This window comes from Podarcis erhardii (assembly GCF_964252035.2).
Source record: "Podarcis erhardii genome assembly, chromosome: 7".
Lineage (NCBI taxonomy): Eukaryota > Metazoa > Chordata > Lepidosauria > Squamata > Lacertidae > Podarcis > Podarcis erhardii.
In genome coordinates, this window is record NC_138511.1 from 45021224 (window position 1) to 45033684 (window position 12461).

At 44.1% G+C, this 12461-nt stretch overlaps 1 protein-coding gene across 10 annotated transcripts in view; it reads right to left on the bottom strand.

Moving 5' to 3' along the window:
• ZFHX3 (zinc finger homeobox 3) overlaps positions 1-12461 on the bottom strand; it is a 349711-nt gene that overhangs the window by 261852 nt on the left and 75398 nt on the right. For 6 of the 10 annotated variants that reach the window (XM_081871746.1, XM_081871760.1, XM_081871745.1 and 3 more), the window contains exon 1: positions 3370-3898. The exons of 1 other annotated variant lie outside the window; for it this stretch is intronic. The gene's annotated coding sequence lies outside the window, so the exon portion shown is untranslated. Of the gene's footprint in view, positions 1-3369; positions 3899-4177; positions 5733-12461 lie in introns of those variants that run through there. 3 more of the 10 variants (XM_081871756.1, XM_081871758.1, XM_081871752.1) reach the window with 3 other exon arrangements.

Here is a 12461-nt window from a genome sequence, read left to right on the forward strand (position 1 = left end):
GCATGCCCACATACTGAGGAGCCTGTTTGTGTCTAATCACAATTAGCACCATGCCCAATTCCATGCCCTGTGCTAATTCAAGAGGAAGAGCATGTCATTCCCTGCCAAGAATTACAGCTAATCGCCAAAGGCTCTGTGGTATGCCTGCTTTGCCTTTCATTAGGCTTTTGTTTCTAATGTCAAAGCTGGTGGTCTCCTTTTTGCTAGAAATCACCGTGGCATCACTGAAAAATGCCAGCACCATCTCCGATTGCCTAAGGACAAATGTAGTGCCTGTGAGTGATAGCAAATTTCCCCACCACCGCTTAACACATAACAACAACAACAACAACACACACACAATATGCTCAACAGTCAACTCAGGGGTCTGCCAAAATGTTCATATTACAGCCCTGAAGCCCAAATGTAATGTGAAACTGGCAGCTGCATTAAAGTCTCAGGAAAGTGCAACACAAGAATCAACTCTGTCCCTATATTTGCCCCTTTGAATTTGTTCGTACAGTATAGTTAAGAGCAAAAATTCAGACTAAATACTTCTGACAAAATAGAATACATTATAAATATACAAAAGGAGGGCAATGCAAATGAAATAGCCCATGCTCTTTGAATGACCCTTGAGGCCAGGCACACACATACACCCCGCCAAGCAGTACAAAGACTGTTCCACTCATGAATTCTCAGTGCAGAAGAGTGGCCACTGGAGGGAGGGAGAGTCCTCCAACTACTCACATCTCCCATTAGGCCTAGGTATGGTAAGGAAGGACCTCCTCCACGCTGTTCTGTAATTGGAGCAATCCAGCACTGAGAGACACATTTGTGTGCCATAACTCACTAGGTCAGCTAATCTACTTCTTAAAATACCATAGCTTTTTGGATGCACATTATGAAATACAGAGCCTGTGGTCATAACTCGAATAATGCCAAATATTTCAGAATGAAGATTCTTAAAAGTGTGCAAAAAGACCATCATAGCACTGGCAAAGTGAGTGCCACAAGTGATAGGGTCCTTCTGAATTTGCTCTGCACTAAAGAAACCCAATCTTGCAATAACTCCAGGAAACGTTGTGGAAGAGCAAATTAGATTGCTAAGGACATCACCCAAGTGTTATAAAAAGCTAGGATAAATGTGTTTGTTCATTTATTTACATAATAGCAGTTTACTGCTAATTTTTCATGATGATGATAATTCATAATGTATTAGTAAATGTACAATCATACAACTGTTTGTTTGTTTGTTTGTTTGTTTGTTTGTTTGTTTTAATAAGTGGCATCTGTACAACACTTAACTTGTTTCCTGCTCAACCTTGAAATCCTTTCAAAACAGTGACACCCCCTTTTGCGAAAGATACAAAAAATTTGAAAAGTAGCAAGTTCATTTTGGCTAAAACTGCTCCCCCAACACACACTCCACAAAACCTGGGAATCTGGCTAACTGCTTCACCTCCACCCCTTGCTCATTCTGTGATGTCTGAACTAAGTATGAAATAAGAATGCAGCAGATTCAAGCCAACTGCAAATCCGATAGGGGGAGGGTAGTGGTGATGAAGAATGCACCACAGCCCCTTGGGATAACATGGTGATTTTAAACTCCTGGCTTTTCTTCCATTTGGCTGTATCATTTATATTCCCTGACCCAGCAAAAGCAGTTGGTTCTGCAGTCTGATTAAAGGAACTGGGCATTTGATCTGTAATTGTTTTTCAATGGCTGTATCTTCTTCTGTGTTATTGCTTTACACGGCTTGCCTTTGTACAATATTGAAAATCAATAAAAGTACAAAAATGTATTTTTTTCCCTCCTCTTAAAAGTGAAACAATCTTGTTAAGATTCTGCTGCAGACACTTTGCAATGGTAGTACCCCTCTTTTTAAAATAGCACTTCAAGGAGCAAGCCTGGCAATCCCAGACAGTATGGAAACAGCCATGGCACAAATGCCCTTAGTCATGGCATTCAATCCAATCTGAGAACAGTCTTTGGACTGAAGCCTATCATGGCTCAGGGCTCAACCACACTTCCACTTGCCCCAGACCTAGAAAGCATGGGTCCGAAGGGTTTTCTACTTGACCTGCGCCTTCTAGGCATGGGTCCAATCAGTTTTGGTTGGCCCACTGCTTTCCCCAGGAAAGCCTGCTCTTTACCGCTGAATCAGTACAAGTGGAAGTGGAAGTGTGGCAGGACAAGTGGAAGTGTGCATAGGATAGATACATCAACTAGCTAAATCCAAGGTAGGTATCCGAGAGGCTCATCTCCCTACTATGTTCATGGCATTCCCAAAGTCATTGCCAGCCACTTGCTGGAAAGCCAAAGTGTTTCAAGGTTTTACAGACCTGAGGCAAAGAACTGCTGCAGCTTAGTGCCACAGCCCCCCAACTGTACTTATTTAAGAAAGGCCAGCACTTGTTTGCTCATAGGGTGTTTTGACTGCAAATATCTGCATACTGTTGGAAGCTAATATAACAACTGTTCCTATCTGAATGGCCAAATACTGTTTCGATAGAGAAGTTTTAGTACAACTTTCTAGAAACCATCAACATGCTCTGAGACCAAAACCAGTGCTTTTGCTCAAAATGCAGGAATTTCCAATGAATATTATTCTGAACATTTTAAATTTTCACTTCCTTTTTTGTTTAAGTAGAGAATTGAAGTGCAAAAGTCACCTCCCTCAGCTACATAATTTACCCAGCTAAATTTGCTGCAAGCGTTACCAATGGCATACTAGCCTGGGAACTTCCTCTCTGCCCAGAACATTGGAGGCTATACACCACACCCCCTCTACAGTATTTATAGGAACTCAAACACTGAGATCCTGCTCTGTTCCAGTAACAAGAAGCCGAAAGCACCAGCCTGAAGATGACGAGTGAGACCTCGTCGAAACGTCGCCTAGACACCCCAACTTTTACACGGGAAGACACCCGAGGACACCAAAACCTGCATTCCTGTACCCGTGAAAATCTACGAAAGCAAATATATATATATATATATATATATATATATATATATATATATATATGACAAGCAAACAAGAAGCCCAAACCCAAATTCAGTGGTTGGCTCCTCAGTTTCCTTGATAACTAGACCATCTACACTTCTCTCATCTGGCTTTAAGGGAACACGGGAAATGGAATTTGGATTGTTTTCCTGTTCCCTCCCTATCCCCTTTTAATTGTCTATTATATTATAAACCTGAGAATATGGTCTAGGCTGTTTTCTTAATATCTGTACAGTGCCTTAATACCAGGGCAGGAAAGGGGGAGCAGTGCTGAAAGGAGTATCAATGGGGTGCCAATTTGATGGGGTCCTTAATTCCTATAAATGTGAAACCAAATGCTTCCTGGTGCTAAAAAGGCACCCCTTCCTCCTCCACTACTTACCACTTGTAGGCTTCAGCACCCACTTGCTCACCCAGCCTCCTGGAGGCCTGGCACATTGTGGGGCCTAGCTGGAAGCTGAGAGTGGCCATCCTGCTGCTATTGTTGCTGATGGAAGGTTCCAGAAGAGCCAAACAGCTGCCTATCCTTTCTTTGGTCCCTTGAGGCCCGGCAGGGTGTCCTTCAGGGGGCAGAGTCCCTTCATGGAGCAAGGCACCCAGAGTCATTAATCAGGAATAACAAACCCCACAAGTCCTGTTTCCTCAGAACTGAACGGAATAATTACCAAGTTGGTGTGGGGTGATGTGAGAGAGCGGCCATATTTCCCATCTGCTTAAGCAGCCTGAGGGAGGGACTCGAGGAGGAGGAAGGATTAATGCATACTATGGCGGGTGCCACTATTCCGTGTTAAGCCCACAGCCCAGAAGTTGGAGCCAGGCTGGAGCCAAGATGGCTGGCTCCCCAGCCTGCCCCACCAAGAGAATTGCCTCAGGAGGACAGAGAGCTTCTCCCTCCTCAGAGGGACCTTGAAGGGGGAGGGAGCCTCTATTGGCTCTTCTCCTTCAACCCTCCTTCCCATTGGCTCCCTGGTATGTCTGTTTCGGATAAGAGGTGGCCCACTTACCTAGGCCTTGTTAGTTTGATTTACCCCTCCCTTGCTTGAAGTCCTCAAATCCCAGCAGCCTTTTACAACAGCCTGACACAGATAACATGGCTGCAGTTATTTTATTCCTTTGATAAAGGTAAAGAGCAGCAAATCTGTATATTTAATAACAAGGAAAGAGAGAAATGGTTTCTGCCTTATTCCTACCACTTCTCCTTGCTTTGAGCCAAACAGTCTCTTCTATCCTTCCTCCACTGTTTCTGCAGTTGGTGTGTAGAGTTGTGTCTGGCCAAAGGCAGTGTGTGTGTGTGTGTGTGTGTGTGTGTGTGTGTGTGTGTAGTTTTCTGAAATATTTAGGGATTTTTTTAATTTAAAAAAGTGTGGTAATTTGCAGCACCTAAATAAGAGAGAGCCCAAGGGACAGTGGAGAAATAAATGAATGCCTACTAATACCAGGCCCCATCTTTCAAAATTTTAGGAAAAAGGGATATGAAATTGCCCTTTTAGCTAGGAATTAATTTAGTGAGGGACGTGTAACCTTACAATAGCTTTAATCGGGGTATATCTCAGAGATTTTTAAAGCTTACTTTGTCTACTAGGCCTGCAGTCTGAGCCAATCTGTGTTTACAGTACTTGGAATGAGTAATGAGAACAATGAGACTTGCTCCCAAGCGTGCACCGGATTGCAACTTTACTGTGCAATTTGGGCCCTGAGTCTTCCTCCCACCCCACCTAACCATCCCAATTTACACTGTTATTTCCTAAGGATTTCTCACAAGATCCAGACATTCCCTTATAAAGTGAAACAACTGAGACTGTTGGTAAGCTTCAAATCTGTCACTCAGCCAGGAAGCTTGCTGAGTTGATCCCGAGTCACTCACCACATCTTAGCTTAACCTACTTCACCAGGTTGTTGTGAGGGTAATATTATGTGGTGGGAGCCAACTACCACCCTAAGCTCACTGAAGTCGGTTAAAAAATGTAATAAACAATAACTGGGTTTCTCCAAAGCTTCCATACTATAGGAATAAACATATAGGCCTCCCTTACAAGCCTGTTATAAAGATTATAGCGATACTTTGAGCACTTAAGAGGAAAGCACTGTATAAAATCTGTCTGATTATATATTTTTATTTTATTTTAGTCAGAGAAATATTTTTTGTTTATTCCTAAAACATTTTATTTATAATATGGTTTTAAATTATTATCTCATTTACTTCAATGCTTAGAACTTCTTATAAATTTAATGCAAGACGGGCAGAAGTCCAATAAAGATAGATGAGTATTGCAGTTCCCCTTCTATCTTCCTCCTCATTTGTTTTATTTAGATAGGAAAGACTGAAGCTCTGTCCCTCCTACTGACAGAAAAACTGAGAGATAAAAGGGGATTTAAATGCCTAGCAAGCCAATTGATTTGGGTGTTCCCAGCCACTATCCAGCTGCTGGGAATATAAATAGAGCTAAAGGACTAGAAAATGATAAATTGCTACATTTCATTTGCTATATTTTTCTGGTAAGAATTTTTTTTAGGGCTGTTTTCCAATTTCTGAGCCAAATCTCTCCTTTGGGTGCTCTAAAAGTGAGCTAAGCTTTGCTACTTAGGAGAGGAGCCCCTCGCCGCATCTGCATCTGAAGGCTCCCATAATTTGGCTCAGTCATGGGCTCTCCATGGGGTGGGGGTAAGTGTGTAGGCACAAAGAAAGGTCCCAAGAACCAAGATTACACTTTAAGGGCTTATTTTGTGTGTGTGTGTGTGTGTAGAGAGAGAAAGATTCTGAAAAGAACACTCGGTTTTCACATGGATTGTTTAGAATTTCTGATGAAACTGCAGAAATGTCAATGCAGAGTAGGAACAGCCAATCAGAAAGCAGCTCTTTGACCTTTGCCCTTCTCTTCCTCAGCAGGACTGCTATTATCTTCAAGGGGGGGAGAGCCCTCCTTGCCTCTTGTTATACCTTTTTTATGATCTAGGATTCTGAAGATAATAATGACTCCATGTTACATAAAACAGATACATTAATGTCACCAAGTCCCAAAAGTATGGAATCAACCCAACTCCTTCAGAAAGACTGGGGGGAGGGGAGTGATAGAAATTCAGAGAGCAGAGCCTTAATAAGGCCGAAAGAAGAGAGGTGCTGCCTTAGACCGCTTTTTCCTTCCTATTTGAAATGGGATATTTAAAGGGCCCTTTGGCTAAAGGAGATCAGAGTCTTGGCAAGATAACTGAGTATGACTGAATGCGCTGCCATCAAAGTGAACAAATCAAATGTGTGATTTTGATTCGTGCTGTAGAGTGTTAGCCTATTACACTCACTTGCTACAGCCCCAGCTGCTAATGGGGGAGAGGGGGAGGACATACCCAGGCACCCATCTTTCATCTTGGGGATGCTTCTCCCCAGGCTTGGCTCTTTGGTGACACGGCTTGTTTGGCCTCAGTAGAGTGTAGATTGTGATCCAGCCCTCCCCACACTAGAAACCCATTGGCTTCTCATTTGTTGGATGTCTGTATCCTGGTTTCTGGGGTCACAAGTAGAAAAGAATATATGTTGTGGCAGCAGCAAATCCCACTAATTTTTTTACGTGAGGAGCTAGTGCTGCCTCTTGATACTGGCTGAGATAGAGAGCCTGATCGACCAGCAGTGTATTTTCCAATGTATCCTGCCATGCTACATCTTGAGAGGACAAAGGAAACGAGAAGCAGTCTTTGTGGTACTCCTGCATAAGGCCTCTTCCAGAGCCTGGAGATGACTTGTTCCTCTTGCCTTGTTTTTATGTACAAGTGTCTAAGAAGGAGCCCCCACCCGAAAGGCTCTTTTCCAACATAAATTCTGCTTAGGGCTTAAGGGTCCTCCCTTTTCTATCTTAATTCAGTTATACTAAGCAGGTGGGAGTGTTATGTTCCATTCCTGCCTGAATTCCAAGCTAAATTCCAGATTAGCTTTGGTCATCTTGATAGATGTCTTGAACAGGGAACTGGATAGTGGGAATGCAACCACCTTGATTTTACTTACTGCATCTCTCAGTGGCATTTGACACCACTGATGACCATGGTACAGTGGTGCCCCGCAAGACGAACGCCTCGCAAGACGGAAAACCCGCTAGACGAAAGGGTTTTCCGTTTTGGAGGCGCTTCGCAAAACGAATTTCCCTATGGGGTTGCTTCGCAAGACGAAAATGTCTTGCGAGTTCCTGCGTTTGTTTTTTTTCCTTTCCCCCCCCCTTTTTAAGCCGCTAAGCCGCTTATCAGCTGATCCGCTAAGCCGCTAATAGCGCTAATCCGCTAAGCTGTCAATGGGCTAGATGAAGAGAATCGCGGAACGGATTCTTTTCGTCTTGCAAGGCACCACTGTATCTTTCTGTCTGAACTGTCAAGCCTGGGCTTAGGAGGCATAGTATTATTATGTCTCTAGTACCTTTTTAAAGTTCAGTACCAAAACATAGTATTGGGGGATTCCCCCCCCCGCCCTGTTGCCTCTGGTTTGTGGAGTGCCACAGGGTCCATCTTATTCCCTCTATTCTTCAACATTTATATGAAGCTCCTAGGAGAATTCATCCATCGGATTGGGCTTCAGTGTCACCAATAGGCAGATGGCACACATCTCTACCTTTCTTTTCCACCTAAGAATTCCAGGGAGGCTGTGGAACTATTGAAGAGCTATCTGAATGCACTGCTGAGATAAATATGGAAGAAAACACTGAAACTTAATATGGAAAAGACAGTGGGGAGGGGAGGAGGCGCATTGTGCGCTCAAAAAGTGGCTCTTTTTGTCTTAAAGGTTGCAGACCCCTGTTCTGTGGGTTGAGAAGTCAGCCAGTCTGGATAGTGATCTGAAACTGGTTATGGATAGAGTTACATGAAAATGGGGGGGGGGCAACTTGAATAAAAGATGGGGGGAGGTAAGCCCTGCCCCGTTTAATCGATCACATGATGCAGTGCATACACACAATTTGAATGGCAATGCTCATCAACTTTGGGGCCCTCACCCCCTCAATTTGGGGGGGGGCGGAGCAAAGAGTTCTCGGCCCCCAGGAGTTGGCTCCTATTCATGAAAATTGCATTGATTACCAGTAAGTTTCTGTGCTCAATTGAAAGTGCTGACCGGGAATCCAGCTATCTAAAGTAGTACCATCATCCATATAATCCTGCCCATAAACTAATATCTGGGGTGTATGGGGTGTTTGTTAGCGGAGGGGTAGTACCTCTGGTGAGGGACACATTGTGCTCCTTCTGTGGTAGTTTATACAACTTTTGTCCCTAACCTGTACTCAGGTTTGACTTGTGACTGGCCTGCCAAACCAGGTGAGGATAGCCAGTATGTCTCAAACCCTTGATGAGTTAGGAATTTCTCCTGCATGTGAAGAACAGGTCTGGTGGATTGAGCGTACTAGACCAACAGTGGGACCAACAATCAAGAAGGCAGCAACTGTACATGCTGTAGAGGAAAAAAAATCTGTACCCACTGCCTTGTGGGACATCTTTGGGAGAAGAAAAGGCTAAGGCAGAGCTTTCCAAACTGTGTGTTGTGACATGTTAGCGTGTTGGCTGCAGTGTGTAGGTGTGCCACGTGAATGCTCCCCATGCTCCTCCCAGGGCTGGAAAGGTATTAGATTAACTTCTGGTTTGCTAGCAAAACTGAATTACTGTGTCATGAAATGATGCATGTCTAAAAAGTGTGTCACCAACATAAAAAGTTTGGAAAGCTCTGGGCTTAAGGAATAAACCCTACACAAATCTTGTATGCTCCTTCCGGCAACTCCTGCAGCCAAGCTGGTGCCAAATGCATTGCTCTGATTTTATTTGGACGACATCTGCAAGGCCAAGAGGGGGGTCTTTTCATCTGGGCAGCCCAGGACCTCCATATACACTGCCCAGTCTTGCTTCCTGGAGAGGTCACTTCAGTTCTGCAAGGGGCAGGCCTTGGTAATAATATGGTGCCCTGTGTGAGGCAAAAATTTGACACCCCCCACAGCCCTCACACTACTTTCCCAAAGCCGAGTAAGCAAGGTGCTGGACTTTGTGAGTGCTCTGGCAGGGTCCTAGAGCCCTCCTTCCTCCTTCCCAAAGCTGGGCGAGCAATAACTAGGCTTTGGCAAGGAGGCAGGAAAGTGTTCTCTTGGCTCAGCACTCTGTGTGAGGAAACTAGTTGTGCTGCCCAAAATCCACCTCTGATGCTGCTAACGCAGAAAAACAACAACATTGGAGGCAGCAGTTATGAGTTACTGGTCCCTTCAGCCACAGCGATTTGGCTTCGCCTTCAGAGGCACTCTCCGTTGTTTCTCGAGACAGATGGATGACAACCAAACTAATATCTGTTTCAGGGCAAAACAAATTCCTTCCAGTAGCACCTTAAAGACCAACTAAGTCAGTTCTTGGTATGAGCTTTCGTGTGCATGCACACTTCTTCAGATACCTGTTTCAGGGGTCTTTCTTGAGAGCTTGCCATTAAGTTGACATATACAAGAGGAAGGGCTTCTCACTGTTTGTCCCCCAAATTTAGAACTTTAAACTGATATACATCTTGCACCTTCACTACAGGCCTTTTGGCAGGCCTGAAATTCTCTTCACTGCTGCATTTACCTAAGACCCAAAATAGTTGTGTATTTCAGAACAGCAAGTTCAGAATAATTTGTACCCTTCTCTAACGTGGCCACTATATCTCCACCTGTGTCTCCTTCTTTATATGTATCTCAATTTTGTAAAGTGTGGCTGTAAAAATTGGCTTTAAAATATTTTAAATAAATAAAATGCTGCAACTTGGTGCCCAGTTCAACATGATACTGATCTGACAGGCAGCATGAAACCCTGCCTGCGGGCATTTGTAAAGCTAGAAGAGGAAGGGATCTATTATTAATGGCAGAAAGTGAGGTGAAATCAGGGCAGGGAAATAACATGAGCCATGATTAGTGCACATTATTGAAGAGGCCCAGGAGTTGTTACCTTTTGGATGCACAGAAGCCACAGGGAAAGTGTCAGGCTGCAAGATCCACCACAACTCTTTCCTATTTGCTGATTAATAACACTCATTAATTAGAAGAGCACATAATGGGATTGCTAATTGCAACTGATGGAAGTCCCATCTTTGCTAGAAACATTCTGGATTTGGCGGATCATATAATCTCCTTGTCTTTGATTTCATCTGTAGCAAAAGAAGAATGCAGAGAAAGGGAGGCAGAGGCGGGGAGTCAGAGGAAAACCCCAAGGATAAATGTAATGGATGGCAAAGTCTCTTTGAACTTATGTATACAAACCAGCCCAGCTACTATCCTCAACATCCTCCTGAAGGCCAGAAAGCCATAATAATTTCCAGAGTCGGAGCAATCATGAGAGGCATCAAGTGCAGGACAAACTCTTATTGTAATGCTTCGGGAAGAAAGAGAGAAAAATCCTCATCCTGAGCACACAGCCCCAATTGTAAAGCAGGCTCATGCTGGCCTTGTAAAAATCTGTTTATTTATGTATATTATATAGGCTGAGCAAGTGATTACCAGCGTGACATTATGAGACTCTTGAGGACTCAAGATAACCTGAGTACTAGGAGCCAGCTCTGACTTTGGGTGGCACACAGATAGGTGTCAGCAACATCAGGAAGATCACATCCCAAAATCCAAAATAGTCAAAGCTAAGTGGCTTCTGCTTAAGTCTCCAGCACATCCCAAGACCAGATCCAACTAGATTCAGTAACCACCACCACTTAGGTGGGACTTTTAAGACAAAAAGGTAGACAGTTGCCCTCTGCAACCACCCATCAACCTCTCCCAGTGGCATAATGGGTCAGTGCATCTGGCTGTTAAGCAGAAGTTTGGTGGTTCAAACCCACTCAGGGGCAGCTGTAAGCAGGATTCCTGCACTGCAGTGGGTTGGACTAGATGACCCTTGGGATCTCTTACCAACTCGACAATTAGATGATTCTAACTCTCAGGTGATATCAAAGCCTATGGGTATGGATGGGTGTGTCATTTTTCACAATGACGAGAAGCAGTAGTGTGACTCACACAACTGGATAATACAAATATAAACATGGTAAAAAAAAAATCAACAGGGCATTGAGTTAGGTCAATTTTAAGTGCAAAATAAAATAAGGGAATGCAAATGCGAGCAATTGTTTCCTTTGCTAATACTATTTTATTATTACATTTGTATACCACCCTTTACCCATAGGTATCAGGGTAATTCACAATATTAAATCACAATATAAAACCACAAAATACATAATCAAAATATAAACAAAAACAACCCAATAACAGTAGTTTTCTTAACTGTGTATCTCCCTAGAGGCACCCACTGCTTCTTTTGTTCCAAGGCACATGGAATCATAGAACTGTAGAGTTCGAATCATCTATTGTGGTCCAACCCACTGTTACAGGTGGCCCATACAGGATCAAACCCACAACATTGGCATTATCAGCACCATGCTCTAACCAGCTGCCCCCTTGAGATCTCACAACTCACGATGCCAGAGGTTAACAAGCCTCTATGCATGGTTCCTGATATGGAAGGCAAACCTGGAGCAGCCCATAGTCGGTCTTTGCGCCACCACTGCCACCCCTCCACACATGCATGTCCCAGTAAGTACCATTGTAGCTCCCAGACATCCTAGAACTCTGTGAACATGCCAGGAGTATCTGAGAAAAACCTTCGTGTCCTGGGTGATGGCAATGACATGTCCTTAAGCAGACCTTCAAATCCCCTGAGCCAGATAAATGAAGGTGCTCTTTTATTAATGGAAGGGGAATGAGACAACAATGCCAGGATAGCCTAAACCCTTCAAGAGTTCTACTGAGGGCTGGGGCTTTTCTTCCCATTCTCTCTGTCTGTCTGTCTCTCCACTCTAATCCTTTCTATTGGCTCGCCCAGTAACCTTACAGAAACTTCTCCTCTCAAGTGCCGCCTATTGAGCTCTGCTCTCAAATTGCCCCCAGAGCCCACTGGATATTCCTTCAGATGTCTAACAAGCGTCGAACACAACTGAGGTTTAGAGAGACACAGAAATCAATACTGCGGCTTCCACCAGTCACGCTGAGGGATTAGTCGTCCCAAGGAAAAGCACAGACAGTTGAATAAGAGAATCATGACTCCGAATAACCTAAGAGGTTTATGAAGCTCGAAGGCAGCCTCTGGCCTCCTTGATAACCTCCAGTTGGCCCAGAAAAAAAGGAGGCTGTGAAAACATTCACTTAGCTTCCTCCCCTTCTCTGTCAATGAGGGCAAGCTCTAGAGCTCTGGGGTCAACAACAGTGCACTAAGGCACCACCACAGAATGTCCAGGACACAGTGACCATTTGCCACACTGTTTGCGAGGAAGCACATAGCTCCCCCGCCCCTCTCCAACATGCTAACATTTAATACGTCTGGTGGCAACTTCAGCTTGTGGTACCAGCTTCAGGTCATTCTTCCATGACACAGTGTGTGTGCAGAAGGAAGGTGACAAGATGCCTGGGTCAGGCTCTTCAGCCACACCTGTCCCACTTTGCAAGGAGAAATGCTGGCAAG